At 38.5% G+C, this 18,115-nt stretch overlaps 1 protein-coding gene across 7 annotated transcripts in view; it reads left to right on the top strand.

Annotated features, from left to right (window-relative positions):
• DMD (dystrophin) overlaps positions 1–18,115 on the top strand; it is a 1,961,037-nt gene that overhangs the window by 986,317 nt on the left and 956,605 nt on the right. The gene's annotated exons all lie outside the window — the stretch shown is intronic.

Below are 18,115 nucleotides of genomic sequence, written 5' to 3'. Positions count from 1 at the left end.
AAGTAAGCAACATGTATTTTAGTATAAAATTACTAGGAATGGAGTATAACTGGATCTGAATATTATCTGTCTATTGGTAAACTTGTTTTTTCAATCCAAACTTCACATTCACTGATGAAAGGTATCAATCCCTGTCCCCTTCTCCCTCACACACTAATCAGACTGGGGGCATCTACACATATGCTTTACTGTGAAGTTCACTAGTTAGCTCCTCAGTAAAGTGTCACTGTCTGTACATGAGAGGCTATTAGGCCAAAGTAAACTAATTAACTCCACCGTAGGATAGTATTGCCCAACACAAGTACTATAGCAGAGTTATTTCCTATACCACAACTCACATGTATATGGTAACTGGGGCTGGCTGGGGCCCCGAGTGCTACAGTGCAGGGGCTGCCTGCTGGGTAGCCCCTGCACTGTAGCACCCTTGTGCCCTGGCCAGCCCCTCTGCAGCATGTGGAGCTGGGGCAGAGCTACTTTGGGCTGGCAGGATGGCTCCCCTGTGTTCCCTGCCAGCCAAGGCTTTACCACCCTGGCTTACTGTGTAGTGGTCCCAGGTATACATGTAAATGCTGAACACAGGAACAATAAACTTTGGCACTAACTGCACTGGAGTTTATTCAGGCACTCTAATTGCACATGTAGATGCACCCCCCCCCCCGAGACTTAAGCACCAGGCCAGAACACAGATGCAGGAGACCTACCTTCCTCCACTCTCCTGTTCTTACATTTATGCCATTTGTGAACGTCCACTCTTCGACGTTATAAAAATGTTTTGTGAAATGTTTTGTCAATCCCTCCACTTTCCTTATTGTAATCTCATATTGTAAATCTTTAAAGGTATCAGCATGGAGTCTCTGTAGGTGTGTATTGAAATGTTTGTGACGTTGTTTTGACATTAGCTCCCCAGGGAAAGTAGTTGGACTTGACAAAAAAAATCTCTGCTCTTTTGTAACTTGTTTGTGGGTTGGCTTTTTTTCGTTAATAATAGCAAAAGACCAGTTGTCCAGATTAGACTCCAACTGTCTAAAAATGTGTTTTTAAAAGGAAGGCATTTGTACCTACAATGTAACAAAACAGAAAGGGTCTGAAACTACTTTTCTTTCCTATTCTATATTAATAATAAACAAATAATAGATTTAATTAGCTTTTATATAGAGAACAGAATGGGGGATAAAATAACATCTAGGCTTTCTGACAGGTGTGTGGGCAAGATGGGAAGCAGTCATCCCCATACAGATATAAACGGGACTGATTTTCCTTGCATTTATACCACTGTATGTCAAGGATAATTCCCTAAAACCAGAAGAGCTGTACCATTCCAAAATTCACAGGAGCAAGAGAAGAATTATTTTTGAAATATGTTATATAATTACAGTTACACTGTAAGAAGCTTTTATTTCAACCAATAATACAGGAGTGCTGGTCAAAAATACTTCACAGCATTCACTATCTTATACACAAAAAAACTGTTATATACACAGGCTTTCCAGTTAACTTTTATTTCCAGTTTAACTCTCACCTGGACTTATCCCTGGGCTTGATTTTCAGAGATTCTCATCTCTCACAAGCATAATGGAAGTTAGTAGAAGTTGTCCGTGTTTAGTGTCTGAAATCAGGCCCACAGCACACAGGGTCTCAAAATGATACCTCTCCAACAGTGATGCAGTATCTTGTTCTGGTATGGGTGTCTGGGGGACAGTTACATTCACCCCAGAAAAAAATAAAATGCTGTCCCAAGGTGATAATTCCTAAAGTTTCAGACACACTATGGAGAGTAAAACTCAGTCCCACATATCAATTGCACCTACAGACTACTGCTCTCAACGTTTGAACTTGGCTCAGTGCATACCTACTGTTCCCTAAATCCTCTCTGTCAAGACCACATCGTTTTCTACTCAGCAACATATGTCCAAATACCACTGCATCAAAGAGCACTCATTCTGACTCCTCAGGTCTCCAGTAGGGCCACGTTTCCAACAAAGCTACAAGAGAAACAGACTTTCAGAGCAGCACAAAACAGCCTGAGCCAATAATTAGTGTTAGGAGGAACTGCTAGGGGATCAAGGAGTAGGACCAAGAAAAGCTGTGTGTGGGAGCCCTGTTGTGCCATAACTATGCATAGCATATTTATGGTTTAATACTATAGTATATGCCATGACCCTGAGTGACACTGCAGAAGTGAAGATAATCTGAGACATCTGAGTGAACAACCTATGGAGCCCTCTCCAGTTTAAGTAAAAGAGAGCTGGTGGGCTGAAACAGGCTCATTCCCTTGGTTTAGCAGAGCCCAAAAGTAGTGAGCGATTGTCAGAGCTTGCTAACAAACTCTGTTCTCCTGAGATTTTATGAGTAGGAAGGGGTATTGAGTACAGATATTATTTCTGGAGGTTGCCAGGCAATTCACTTTTTAGATGCGGATACTTCTTAAAAGTTGAATGTATTTTTAATGTGCATAGAATTTGAGAACAACAACTTGGAAAAATAATAATATACGTCATTAGCTGAAATTCACTGCTGCTTCATACACCTGTTTTACTAGGCAAAAATGAACACCCAGGGCTGCCCTATGTATCTTGTATGTCACCTTTGAATGATGTTTTCTTCCAGGGGAAAAAAACCACAAAAAACATAACACTTTAGAGCGTTTTCACAGTTTTTCACCAAATGGAGCCTGTGGTAAAAAATCAAAGGGGATTAAAAGCACTTCTCTTTTTACTATCGTGTTCTGGCCATCTCATTTATAACTTCAAAACAACTCTGATTACCTTGCACAAAACAACCAGGCTTCTAATTTCTCTCTAGCTCTTTCTTTTTTTTTTTAAGGTAGTATTCTTTCATTAGGGTCACCTGTGCAAATCCACACCTCTTGGGATGCAATCAGGTTTCCTCACCAATTAGGCTTAATAACAGCACGTCTTTTGCTTTTTTTTTTTTTTTAAGTGTTTTGTTTTACTGCTTGTGAAAGGCACCTGGGAGCCCACAGACTTGGTAGCTATGCACAGAAAAGGTGTGGCAACAGCAGCGGATTTACTACATTGTGTTTGGACTCTGGCTGACATAGAGAATGACTGAAGTGAGCAAGAGTAGTCAACATGTTAGCAAACTTCTCTGAATTAGGTAGTATATAAGGGTCTGCTTTGCCCTGTCTTCTGCATATCAGTTCTTATCAGTCAGTCATAATTTCATCAGTACCTATGCTACTTATTTGTTAAATGCCCTTCCTGCCTGATTTCAGCTTACAGGGGAGGCTAGGGGTACTGATTTGCCTGCCCTAAAAGAACACTTTTTTTTCACTGAGTTCTATTTGAAAGCTTAGACTTTCAGCCTTTTCTCTATGTATTTCCAGGATCTTTGGAAAATAATGAGAATCGCCCACAGTATGGGCTGAAATGGGCTTTCCCCTTGCTACCCAGGGCATCTTCCCTCTTCAAGAGTCCCTGGGTTCTTTGTCCCCATGATTTATAGTTGATCTCTACCCCTGATCCCACACACACTTATTACACAGAAGCCATAGACTGACTTTCTGCTATTTACCTATGTATGATATTTTCAGAGCTTGAGGCTGCTTTCAGTGTTGTTACTCCAAGGGCTTTTTAAGGTCTTGGTCTTGCATGAGGATCCAGGTTGCCTGGTAATAATATTGTACTTTGGAACATCTTAGACATCACAAAACTTAGAATGGCAGCAAGCAGATGAGCAGAATTGTCCCATAGGACTTACTGGTTTCACAAGTGTAGTCTTTCAGCCCAATGTTTACAGATATTGCCTGGTGACTTGTGGTGTAGTGGATTACCCCTTGAAAGAAGAGTCTGGTGCTTACAGCCAAAGAACATCTGGGTGCAGTCAAGAGGCTCTTCTCCTACAGGTTCCTTTGGAGACTGAGCAGGTGAGGGAGGTCAGAAGCTCTATTGCTGGTTCCAAGTTTAAGTTTAATAATGCTACTGTTGGCTTGGCTGCTGTGACTTGAGGTATCAGTTGTATGCATTTTTAAACTGCTTTTTCACACAGCCTGGAGCCCTTAGGTGAAAGGAAGAGTTGAGAGAGAAGAGCCTCTTTGCTTTCTAGAAATTTGAGAAAACAAGGAAGTGGGTACTCAGGTTGGTTTGGAGATACTCCTAAGGGATATTTGTTTTGAGTTGAGGGTTTTTTTTGTATCCTTCTCAAAGCTTTGGTCCTGTGTCTATATTGAAATATCTTACTGCTGCAAGTTGATATATATGATACAGAGAGATATAGTGTGCTAAGTGGGCATTGTAGATGGATCATCTTCCCCTCTCCCCAGTGGTAGGCAGATTTTAGGGAGCTTTGCATCTATTCTGACCTAGATTATATAGTAAGTAGACTTCAGGTGTTCTAGGGTTCTGTACTCTTCATCTGCCTAGTTTTAGCACTTAAATGCATGAGATTGTATCTAAGGAGGTATGGGGACATTAACAGGAATTCCTGGGGAACTTAAATGCAGCGTTGCTCTCCACATTCCAAGTCCAGAGCTTTTGGCTGCAGACTATCCTTTCATTCCCACATATCCTGAATCACTGTTTTTTGTGGAATTGCATTCTTATTTTTTTAGTGGATTCCTTTGTACTAAATTCAGCATTAAAGTGAAAAGGAATTAATAGGAAACATTCAGAAAGCTTGAATATAATGATGGGATAATCCTTGAATTTGGAGACACTTTCTCTCTTCAGCGTTTTTGTATTTAAATTATCTCTGAAATGTAAGTAGAGCAGTGAAGTACATTTGTATACATTTTAATAAGCAGTACTATATATTAATATTATGCATGAATCATCAAATCCAGACAGGTTGTTTATCTACCATGCAGGCCCAAACAATTGTAATAAAACCTTCATTATATTCTTAGCTAAACTATCCTGTAGAAACAGCTGTTGTGCTAAGCTGCTAATTCAACAATTTTAATAAAATTATAATGTGGAAATGTCGATTTAGCAAAGTTAGGGGGGAGATTTTTAAAAGCATATATTTATCAAAATAAAAGTCTTTATAATAGGGTTTAAAAAATATTAGCATGCTTATCATTGTAACCTCCTGCTTTAAAGTCTAGTTATGGTAAATGTACATGACATAGTATCTGTTAGCTTCCATCTGATTCTATCTAGTGTTTTACTTGAGTGTATTCATAGTAAGTAGAATAAATTAGTTACAAAACTACAGTAAAGGACAGAATTCCATCTAGAGATTCTGTGATACGGTAAAAAACTTGAGAAGGGAGCCTTGAGTTGTGTATCGTGTAAGAAATGAAAACCATTATAAGGAAATCTTGTTACTATGTCAAAGCCTTTCTCCTGAGATAATGTCGAAAAGTAAGAGAATGTTTTATTCTCCTCCCACTAGGTCTTAGAAAGCTATTTCTTGGCTGGCATACATAGTGGTAGTTTTTTCTTTTCTTTTCTTTTTTTTAAAACCATGTGTGTCTTTTGCTGATGAGCACTGTAACTTTACTCTTTTGGGAGGTTGTTATCTAGCAACCTAGACTCCAGTTTGAAGGAATAAATTATCATCTCTGTTGAAACACTTTTTTTTTCCCCTAGATTTTAATTAAACTGACACTATCGACTTAAAATCCTGTTTGTTTTACTTTGCACTGTTAATTAGCACTTAAACTTACTACAAGCAAAATTAAATGGGGAAGAAGGGGATATTTTTTTCTCTTTTTAAAGTGCTGTCAAAAGGACAAGTTACATATACAGTCAGTTATCCCCTGCCTGAATTTATGTGAATGTTTGCACTAGGACAGTACAGATTCCTTATCTGTCTACTTACTGTGCATGTATGGGCTCCCATGCAGAGCAAAACTAACTTATGAAGCTCCATATAGACACAGAAAAAACTCTGTGATGGCTGCTGCATTGGCTGGTAGAGCAGTAATGAACAAGAAATCTTAGAGCTGAAAAGATGATCTGCTATGGTTTAAGCTAAAGAGTTGGGATTCCCTAGCCAAAAACTTTCAGTAACTCATATCCTGCATTGTATTAATGGGGCTATGCAGCTAATAGTTTAGGTGATAAGTGTACAATGAACACTGAAGCATGCTTCAGCACAGGGCTGCTTGACATAGTAAGTGTGAGGCATAAATGGGATTTGCAAAATTACTTTCAATTATTCTCTTAGAAACTTAGATGTTAAGCTAATAGTTTTGATTTAAACTGGGGATGGTCATCCCCCCCTTTCTCATAGAAACAGATAAATCTTTGGGATAGGGACAGAAAGTACTCACAAATCGGTATAAGTGATTGGAAACCGGTTCCAATCTGTAACACAACAGAAGTTCAGTGAACATAAACCGCTTTTTAAATGGCCAAAAGTGGTTTAAGATAAACCTGGATGGGTGTAGTATCACACTTCACTGGTTTAGGTTAAATCAGTTTATTGAACTTCTGTCTCAGATTCCCTCCAGATTCAAGTGAACTCACAATCCCCCAGCATCCCAGGATGCTTTGTACCTCCCCTGTGGGCTAGCCTTTTGCCCAAGCTGTCTGCTCCAGTTGAGCAGAGAGGAATGCTTCTAGTGCCACCCCCTCCCGGCTTCTGGCTTTGGCCACTGCTGACATAGGACTGCATTTCTAGAATCAAACGTAAATGTCTGTTCACTTGCTTCTTGGTTCAGTCTGCGCAGCTTGAACTAACCAGTGAAGATTGAGTTGATTCAGTCTCAGGCTTTTTGGATGTCTGTACCTAGCCCTAGAGCTGGAAGAGCTTCTGAGGTATTGACACAACTGGTGTCTCTGTAAGGATCTGTGATGTTGTGCTTTCTAGGTACACCAGAAATAGAACACTTTTTTGGGTGATACACTTGTCAGAGCTTTCATTGCAACAGGGACAGGTTTCCCTGGATAGTAAACAAAGGCTTTTCAAGCCTTATTTCATCATTGTAAACCAAGGGCAACAATTTTCAAGAGGACCCCTCAGAAATATTTTTCAGAACTGTTTCCTATAAGCACTAAATCAGATTATATGGGATGTACAGCAATAGAATTATTGTTCATGTAGCCTGGGGGTGGGCAAGGGCAGAAGGAATATCACTAGTTCAGTCACATGCATACTGTCTGTTTCACTTCAGAGTTTCTAGAATCTTGCTTGGCCTCCTCCCTGTTTAAAGAAATAGTGCATGTATCCTCACAACCCAGAATAGTCAGCACAGGAACCAACTTATTTTGGCTGATAATCAAATGTAATAGAAACTTTCTGGGAAGAAGCATTTCCTAAACTTTTTTTTGGTTTAATGGACAAACAACATCCACATACAATTGAAACCTTTAACCTAATGGGGAAAAGGCCCAGCTGTTTTTGTGTCTGCAATTCTCCATGTCCCCAAAAATCAAAATTTTGTTTAGCAAAGAACTGGATCCCAGAAAAGGGTTCCAGCTTCTTCCATCTTAGAAAAAAGGAGCAATATTAGATTCAGGGACTACCTCTACTTGGGAGTCATTATTACAAAAAATACCTGTACCCTAACTTCCCTTATTGCTTATCCAGTGGTGATGCACAGTAGTACTTTAGCAAGACTTAATAATTGGAGGGCTGGTAACTCCCAGTTATTTCTTTTCTACTCCCAACTTCTTGTAAATCATCTGAATATGTCCTGAAATAGGCAGTTCTACAATGGGGCTTAAGCCTTTGTATATAAAAATGTATGTACAAAATATTTGGCTAGTGCAAATTGTAGAGAAAAAGACCATCTGATCCTCAAAAGAATACATATATGGAGATTCACATGCCCACATAGGATCCCTCTGAAATATCAGAACCCAAGTTTGAAACCTTGTAAATTAAGTCATAGGACAAATATCCAACATGGTATAATACGCTACATTGATTAGCTTAGTTTGTCAAATACATTTGTAAAATAAGCTCTATTTAGTGGTAAGTTATAAAATATTAGCAAATTAGAGATGGTTCTTCAAGTCTGTTTTATTACACTTGACAGTTCAATTAACAGTTATTCATTAATCAATCTTAACTCCAACAGGAAAGGTAATAACAGGGAAAAATAGCACTGTGCCACGTCATCTCCCGACCCCCCATTATTTCTTGTACCCTTGCCACAATTCTTCTATTCCTTTTTTTAAAAGTTGCATTTAAATCAATTTCCCTTGATCAATATCTATTACATTTCACTTTGATAATTATTAAATATGATTGAGATTCTCAATACAAAGCTTAAATTGACCAGTCAGTATATGATATTGGTATGACTTCATATAACAATTTTTAATTAAAACAAACATATGTTCAGCTCTCTTGAGGGAAGTAATTAAAGTGTGGAATTAATTATAGAGTTGAATAAGGTTGCTTTAACAGGAACAGTCCATTTTTAAAGGTATTTCAGGTAGAGACTTTGGAACAGTTCATTCATAAGCCAGAGTATTGTCACTTGTAGGTATACCAAGACTGTATTTGGTATTTGTTTTAATTTAATTAATAATACCATATTTTTTGTAGACACTATGTCCCAGAATATAATATACAACTTGTTTTTGAAAGGCAGAATGAAGAAAAAAGATCTTTCAGTATAGTAAATAACTGAGTAGCAACAGCTAGAGGGAGCCTGTCTGCTGATTTGCTCTGTGTGGAGCATGGTAAATTTTACTTTCACTGTCACCCCAAAAGTGGCAAAATCTGCTCTTACCGCATTTCTTACATATAGTGCACACCCCAATTTCCAGCTATTGATTTGGAGGGGGAGTGTGTGTTGTATGTAAGAAAATATGGTATTTTTCTTAGTGCATACATGAGTCATTACTCATCTGCAAGCCCTGAATACCTTCTGTTTCTTTCTGTTTTAGTGTCATGATCTCAAAGATCTTTAACTTCCATGTAATACAAACAATGGGAAATCTGTTTGGAGTTAGAAGAATCTAAATGTATTAACCTTTGCTGTGAAGCCAGAAACCATGTAAAACTTAGGCGCTGACAGTCTGGATCCAGATGACCCAGAACTATACTTCAGCAGAACTCTCATTCTCTTTTTTTCTGCAGATATGGAAAAATATATGGGGTTTTATACGTGAAGTCGTAGCATTTTTTTTCAGCTGTTAAGGAGACTTGCAATTTTACTTTGCATTTTACATGACAATTTGACCCCGAGGCTAAAGGTTGTGTACTGTGTGACCTAGAAACTGTCTGGAGCAGCTATGATTTCTTTGCAAACAATACTTGCATGTGTTATATAAATTTGAAACTTAAAAGGCTTTGTAATCTACTGGGTAAGAAACTGTGCTGGGGTTTAAGTTCTACTTCTGGTTCTACTGCTATCCTATTTTTGGTTTTGTGAAAGTCACTCTGTGTCCCTATTTCTTTGGCTGCATCAGAGTTCCTATTCTTTATTGGGAACCAGGGTCAAACACATAAATGTATTTTTTATTGTCACATAGGTCTGACTTTCAGGGATAAGGCTAACCTTGGGTGACTAGCTTTGCAGTGAAGACACTCAAGACTCTTCTCTAAATTTGGCCTTATGTTTCTACACACCACACTTTACAGGAAGACCAGTGACTTGTAACACATTTGTTACTGAATGGTTTCCTCCATGAAGCTCATGCATTTAAGAAAACAAACAAAAAACACCAAAAACAGATATTTGAGAAGCTGGAGGAGGAGGAATACCATTTGTTAAAAGGATGTATTGCATAAGTCTCTCCTGAAAAATGTGTCTTTCTGAATTGTGGTCAAGGCAATCATAAACAGAAAGTTAGATCATCAGAGAGAAATGTGTCAACAATCCAGCAATGTAGGAATGAATTCTGTAAAGTCACATCAGGCATCTTACACTATTACCTTAACTTGTAAGCAAATGAGAGACTATGTATTTATAGACACTTGGCTCACAACTTTCTGATCACACTACTTTGCCTGGAGAGAAAAAGCATTTATCTGCAGTTTTAGTCAAGTCAGCAAGTTGCAGATAAGTAATTTCTTTTGATCTATAATGTACATAATTTAGAACACAGGCAATAAGTTTAAGATATTGACTGTTGCAGGGAGTTGCAAGCTCTTTCAAATGCTTTGCTTCACCAACTGCACAATTACATGCTGTAGCCAAAATGACTTGTTATTCATGAAATAACAACTTCCAGCTATGGTAAGTTATAATTATGAGTGGTTGAATTTTTTATTATGCACACCTGTATGGCTTTAGGAGGGTTTGGGGTGTTTTTTAAAGGTAGGAGGGTTGGGTTTTTTTAAAGGTAGTTAATTAAATATTTAAACCACAGTAAGAAATCATAGTAATTTTCACTTTTCAGGATAGAAATTTTGATTAGTAATAATTAGTAATTGTAGTATTAGTATTGTATTTAGAAATGTTAAAAATCATTAAGGAACTCATATAATAACTTAGACTTTCATAACAGCCTTCCTAAATATTATTAACCAATGTTTCTGTCAAGATCTCAAATCCTCACCATTTACGAAATATGTTTCTCTTGCTGCAAAGATATACTGGACAGATGGGCTTGAATTTTGTTATGCAATAGCTCTACCAAATCTGAAATTTTGGAGACCATATGTTATGATTATTAATTGAAATGATATTTTTAATGAATTTGTAGAAACTATAAAATGCCATTATCCAACTCCTACAAATGTGGCAGATGAGATAACAAAGGATTACAAGCTGAAGAATTTTTTTTTTTTAATTTTGACACACTTGAACATTCTTCTTCTAGACCATCTCTTCCTAGTCTTTTCAAGCACTATAATCATGTGTGTACATTACACATACACAAACACACATATTATTTGTATGTAAATATATATAAATAATTGTGCATACACACACATGCATATTTATATCTTTAGAATAGTTGTACCATAGTATGTTTATGACCTTAAATAGGTAAACAACATAGGCTGTTCTGGTGTCTGCAGCATTCACCAAAATGCTCCAAATGTTCTAATAACTAAACTGAATATTGCAAAGAAAGCTATTGTCCTTGTTTATGAATAAATACCCAAAATATACCTATTTACCGTAGTTTATGGTGAATGCCAAGTTTTCAAGGGCTGCCACTTCATAAACTCTTATTATGGCTATACTGATAATGGTGGAAAGGACAGGGTAGAGTTTTACCTTTCAAGACTAACAAAATGAGATGCATCTTGGCTGATGCACTTGGAACTGAACCAGGGACTTAAGGAGGGAAATGAATGAGAGCTACAGCTTGAGCTAATGAATCTCAAAGGCTGCAAACAGGCATCTATTTCCAATGGTGGAAAATATCAGAGCTAAAAATGATTCTGGCAGAGAGAGCAGTATTGACGTTCAGCCTGTAATTGCTCCCATTCCCATTTCTTGTGCCTTCTTAAGATTTGGGTGCTGTCTGTCTGGGGAAAGCATAGGGAACAGGGGCTGCTCCAGTCCTGCCATTCCTGGGAGGGCTAGAACAATGAGGCTGAGCCCCCAGCCTGTTCCTCAGAACAGAGGAGTGGATGGGTCACAAAGAGCAGCTGCTACTGTACTCAGTTACTGGAGCATGGCAGCCAATTGGAATGAGCAGCATGGGAAACCTATGCCCACTCCTCAGACTCTCACCCAGTCTGGTAAAGTAAGAAGTTCTTTGCCCTGCTTCTTTACTCCTCATGGACCACACCACGAGAGGAGTGGAGAAGTGTACTAGTGTTCGTTCTTGGAAGGGAAATAGTCTCACAAGGGAGGTGTCCAGGTTGAGATCTGGAATGCCGTAAGGAACATTTTTCCTCTGGAATAAAAGAGACTGATTGCTTGTATGCTTGTCCTTTCTGTTGAGAAAACTGTGATTCTCCTGGTGGAAATGTAATGCCTGTACATGGCCATAGGTTCCTAGCTGGGGGCTGTATCAATACATGAACAATGTATTGGTCACAGGTTGGGGGTGGGTGGCAGTGCTTGACTACCAGAGTATTACTCAGTTCTGTCTCCTTATATGCTGTATTTTTGCAATTGTTTGTGTCTCTATGTTTTAGAAATTTACAGGTGTTTAGGTTTTAGATATTGCAGTGTGTAACCTATTGTGTTGCTATGAGATGACTGTCACTAGTAAAAAAAGATTTAAAAAGCATCAATGTGATATAGAGCAAGTGCAGACTGTTGTTTTATATTTCTTATAATTAGATAAACCTTGATCTTAAAGTGATCTCAGACCTATTTTCCAGATTCTGATCTGCTGATGACAGGTCATTATTTATGCACTCGTCTTAAGCCATTGTCATGGGGACTGATAATTTTCAGATCCATGATGTTCTTCAGGAGAACAAATGATGGCAGTCAGGATGGGTTCAGAGAAACAAGTTCTCCTTTTAAAAACTTGTAATTTGTGACAATGGATGACTCGCATGATTATATTGTTATTTTTATTTGTTTTAATAAATGAGCTTTAGCTAAACTATGCTTTGGTTCACTATGTAACTGTCATTTTTTGACACCACAGAAATGGAAAATTAGAATGAAGATCCAAATCACAAAATAATGAAAAACTGGTATTTCATATGTTACATCATAAAATCCCTATACGTGGTTAACAAAAATAAGTAGGCAATATATCTTCTTTCTCAATACAGACTTCTCACAGAAAGTAATGATTAAATTTTTTTTTAATAGTATAGGATATACTGTATGACATCCTTTACACTTATTTACTTTCAGGTTTGACAAGAAGATGATATTCAGTAGGATGGCAATTATAGAACACTACTAAATGTATAAAACCAAGAGTCAAGAAAAAGTATAGAATGTAGGAATTGTGTCATTCTTTATTTAAAAAAAAATCTGTTTTGCATACCTAACAGATATGTATTTGGATAAATCTTTATTAATGATGTGGACACTGGAGTCAGAAGCGGACTGGCCAAGTTCGCCAATGACACCAAACTTTGGGGCAAAGCATCCACACCAGAAGACAGGCGGGTGATCCAGGCTTACCTGGACAGGCTCAGCAAGTGAGCGGATGAGAATCTGATGGTGTTCAACGCCGATAAATGCAAGGTTCTCCACCTTGGGAAGAAAAACCCGCAGCATCCTTATAGGCTCGGCAGTGCTTTGTTGGCTAGCACTATGGAAGAAAGAGACTTGGGGGTCATCATTGACCACAAGATGAACATGAGCCTGCAGTGCGATGCTGCGGCTACTAAAGTGACCAAAACGCTGGCTTGCATCCATAGATGCTTCTCAAGCAAATCCCGGGATGTCATTCTCCCCTTGTACTCGGCCTTGGTGAGGTCGCAGCTGGAGTACTGCATCCAGTTTTGGGCTCCACAATTCAAAAAGGATGTGGAGAAGCTTGAGAGAGTCCAGAGAAGAGCCACACGCATGATCAGAGGTCAGGGAAGCAGACCCTACGATGACAGGCTGAGAGCCCTGGGGCTCTTTAGCCTGGAAAAGCGCAGGCTGAGGGGTGATCTGATGGCCACCTACAAGTTTATCAGGGGTGACCACCAGTATCTGGGGGAACGTTTGTTCACCAGAGCACCCCAAGGGATGACGACTAGGTCGAATGGTCATAAACTACTACAAGACCGTTTCAGGCTGGACATAAGGAAGAATTTCTTTACTGTCCGAGCCCCCAAGGTCTGGAACAGCCTGTCACCGGAGGTGGTTCAAGCGCCTACATTGAACACCTTCAAGAGCAAACTGGATGCTTATCTTGCTGGGATCCTATGACCCCAGCTGACTTCCTGCCCTTTGGGCAGGGGGCTGGACTTGATGATCTTCCGAGGTCCCTTCCAGCCCTAATGTCTATGAAAGTCTATGAAATAGATAATAACAGCCACCAACTCTGAAGATGTAGTTATGGTTGAGATTGCATATCACTAGGTAAAACTGGGTTGGTAAGTTAATTACAAGCCAAGTATTATAAACTCAGGACATTTAGTGCCAGATCCACTCAGTGCCAGATCCAAGTAACTTTTATAACCTATAAAAAAATCTCATTTGGCCCTTTCTTCCCACCCTCTATATACAGGACAGTTGTAAGGATGTTTAGGCTATGTTGTTAAATAGCTCTCTCTTCTAAATATATTTTTGTTGTTGCTTCTCATTACTGAGAGTTGATCTGTTACCTGTGGCTGGTGCATAAAAAGACAAGTCTCTTCCTTCATAACAACACACAAAAACTGACTATTGGGAGTATACACAGCCACTTTCTTACCCTTCCTTCTATAACCTATAAGCTTGATGAGTTGAAGCAAGCAAAGGAAGGAGTGGGGATTTTTCTAGGATATATCAACAGAATAGGAAGAAGGAGCTAACAGGAAAATTAAAATGATGGCTGACAGTTCAATGTTCAGTTGGGAGATATCAAGTAATAATTCCCAGAGGTCTGCCCTGGATATGACATCATTTAACATAGTTTCATAGATGTTAGGGGCTGGAAGGGACCTGACAGATTTGTTGTGTTCAGCCCCCCTGCACTTGGGCAGGGAAGACCATTGGGGTCAGCTTCATTAATGATTTGGATGATGGGATTGGGTGCAGGATTCACCAATTCATTGATGACATGTAATTGAGCAGCATTGTAGGCACTTTGGAGCTTAGGCTATGACCCAGAATAACCCAGAAAAACTGGAGAAGTGGTCTGTAATCAATCAGATGAAAGTCAACAAGATGGGTGTAAAGACTTGCACTTCAGATGAAATAATGGCATGCACAAGTATGGAATGAGGAAGGTTTGGTTAAACTGCAATACTAAAGAGAAGGGCTTGAAGGTTACAGTGGACTATAAGCTGAATTTGAACCACCAGTGTGCTCTTGTTGCAAAAATAAATACATAAATAAAATTAAGCCAACAGCATAGTGGGCTGTATTAGCAGGGGCATCACTTGCAAATCAAAGGAAGTAATTTTTATCCTGTATTCAGAACTGGTGATGCCTCACATATAGTACTTAATCCAGTTTTGGGCCCTACTCTTCAAGAAGGTTGTGGACAAATTGGAAAGAGTCTGGTAGAGAGTGACAAAAATGATTAGAGACCTAGGAGGCAAGAGGTATGAGGAAAGGCTGACAGAACTAGTGTCATTTAGTTTGGAGAAGAATAGATTGAGGGGAGGATTTGATAACAGTCCTCTAATATGGGAAGGGTGATTGTAGAGAGGATGGAGATGTTTTGTTTTTCTCTCTGTGGCTGTAGTGGGGAGAGGCAAAGAGCAATGGCCTCAAGCTTGAGCAGGGGAAATTTAGGTTAGAGAAGGAGGAATTTCCTAACTGGGGGCGTGGCTAAACATTGGAATGGGCTACCTAGAGAAGTTCTGGAATCTCCATCCCTAGCAATTTTCACAAGCAAGTTAGTTTAGACTGGGATGGTTTAGTCAGGGATAATCCTGCCTTGAGCAGGGGGTTGAACTAGATGTCCTCATGAAGTACCTTCCAGCTTTACTTTCCTAAGATCCTATAATTAAAATTGACACACACACATTGCTCTCCCTCTGGCACCAGAAGAGTGTGGAATGATTTGGGACCCATGGAGAAGAGTTGGCAGGGCAGAGAAAGTGAGTCTCCTCTGTTCTAGGAAAAGAGGAAATATCAATGTGTTAAGTTATTGAAACCACAACAAGTAGAGATCTAGAATATTATAATGGACCAGAACAATTGGAGAATTGCATTTCCTGTGCAGAGGCAATGTTTAATAGACAAAAGAGAATGTTGCACACAGCTCTGCAGTTATCAATGGGATGCCACCAAAACATGTATGGTAACTATATGATATGTATGGTGGGGAATAGTATTGATAATATTACTGCTATGTTTTTATTCATTTATTTGATTTGTGACCAAATAACAACTGGATTTGTTTATGTTATACAAAGAAAAATGCTCGTTTACATTTCTACCAAACTGAGCCCCCCTTCTCTCATTTTACATAAAATATATGATGTTTGGTTGTCCCCTTGTAGGACTCTAATATTTAGGGAGATGTGGTGCTATTTAGTGGGCTGAAGAATCTGGAAGTTAATTATCAATGATACTGATGTTCCTTCTTGGGTAAGGTCTTTGTGTTATTTTGTTGTCTTACATAAAATGTATTCAATTAGTCGTTCTTTTCCCCCATAGAAAAAGAAATACTCGCTACTTTTAATCCTCTAGCTATCCAGGGAAAACTTTCTTAACTTCTCTGTCATCACTCAGAGACAGGAAAAAGGTCACTTGGGAAGGACCATTTAGGTTGGAGAATTTAAATCTTTACAAATTGTAAATGGAGCTTATTCAGTATAATTGTAATTCTGGTAACTCTTTACAAATTGGGAAATGTGTTTTATAATATGAAAATATACATCCTCTACTCTGAAGAATGGAAACAAGAATAGTCAACACACTTCAAAATAATTTAGCTCTTTTCTGGCTCTCAATTAAGAATGTACTTGCGTATATAAAACCAGAGTTGTCATGCACTTATTTATTTTATTTCATGTAAATATTCAAAGCTGTCATTGAATTTGGCATAATGGAATCACTGCATCTAAAAGTCAGCCAGTGTATCTTTGCAGGCTGAAGGGGTGGTAGGAACTTCAATACTGAATACTGTGTTTCTGAGCAGTGGTGGCCTTAGGGTTGTTGAGGCCCTGGCCAAGAGAGTCACTTGGGACCCCTTAAAGGTATGTACTCAGGTAAATATTAACCTACCACAATGTGTCATGAATGTTTTTAATATTCTTTGGGGGAATTAGATAAATAGTTGACTGTTAAAATGCAAATAGAGCCACATCCTTGCAAAAATTTCACTTCCCTCCGCAAATTTGGGCCCCCTAAAGTGTGGGGCCCTGGGTAGTCACCTGGTTTGCCCTCCCCTAAGGCTGCTACTGTTCTGAGTAATTATGAGAGAGAAGTAATTTTTCCATCATCACAGTCTTGGGTAACTTTTACTAAATGATTTCATTTGTTTCTAAACTCATTCTTTGTGTCAAGCTGCTTTTGGATGGAGATTAGAATTCAGTGAACACAAAATCATTATTTTTATTTAAGTAAAATGGGTTTAATTATATTGTGTGCATAAAGGAAAATGATAAAGATTTTTTTTTAATTCAAAAGCAACTGTTTTGTTAAAGGGAAATGTAAGGTAGCACAGCCTTCAGGGGCTATAGGCCCAGCTGCAGGTAGGCAGTAGTTCATAAGCTGCCTGACTGAAGGGCTGGAAGGGCAGCTGTAAGGAATGAGTGGTAAATGAGGGTGGAGTTATGAAGAGGGTTAAAAGCTCTGAAAGCAGCCTACAAAGGAAGATGGGAAGTACTGATGCCTAGGGAGAAGTGCAGGGTCTGTGTCATTCCACCCGAGGTATGAAGAAAGACCCTGAGTTCTGGGTTTGTTTAGTTTATTTGTTTGCATGTTTGCTCATTTTGGTGCTTTTACTGGGAGAGCAAGACTGTCCCAGGAAAATAAATTGGCTAGTAACCCTGGGCATTAGTGCTGACTGGCCCTAATAGGTAACCTGGCCCTAATAGTGACTAGCTTATAGGAACACTTTCTGTAGTCAAGGATTGTTAGCTTTTGAAGACTTTAAAATTAGTAGATTTTAGCCCATCTCACACATTTTTCATTCAGAGACTGGAAGAAGAGAACAAGCTTTCCTGTTTTTCAACAACTTATCAGTTTCTTAGGTTAGAAACCCAGTGCAGTGGTTTGATGTTTCTTAAAAATGTATGCAACAAACCTCTCCTGAACAAATTTTATTTAATAATATTAATAGCTAATGGTATAATACACATTCTTATCATTTCAAATGTAATTGCATTTCTTTTCAATTATATACATATTTATTTAACTTAAATAGACTTTTTTATTTTTAAATTGCACCCCAGTATAGACCCTTTGCTTTAAATTTAAGCTTTGGGCCTTGTTTTCACAGGGATTTTTTTATATAGATTTTACTGTAGTAGTATAACTCTACTTGTCAACTTCCTGTGTACATATTCTGGAGATTGGAAACTAAACTAGAAGAGGCCTGCACTTCTTTCATTTTTATTTTATCACCAGTAAATGTCTCTTACAAGATAAGTCATAGTTAATGTCCAGTAAACATAAAAAATGAAGAATGTCTTTTTATTTTTAAAGCTTCAATAGCTTTAGTTTTCCTCTTAATGTATTTGGGCAAAAATGTGTTGAAATGTTTTGCAGGGGAAGAGTGATTAT

The sequence above is a fragment of the Alligator sinensis genome, unplaced genomic scaffold (assembly GCF_000455745.1).
Source record: "Alligator sinensis unplaced genomic scaffold, ASM45574v1 scaffold746_1, whole genome shotgun sequence".
Classification (NCBI taxonomy): Eukaryota; Metazoa; Chordata; order Crocodylia; family Alligatoridae; genus Alligator; species Alligator sinensis.
The sequence above is the reverse complement of the archived record's forward strand: the minus strand, read 5'-3'. Positions and strand labels throughout refer to the sequence as shown.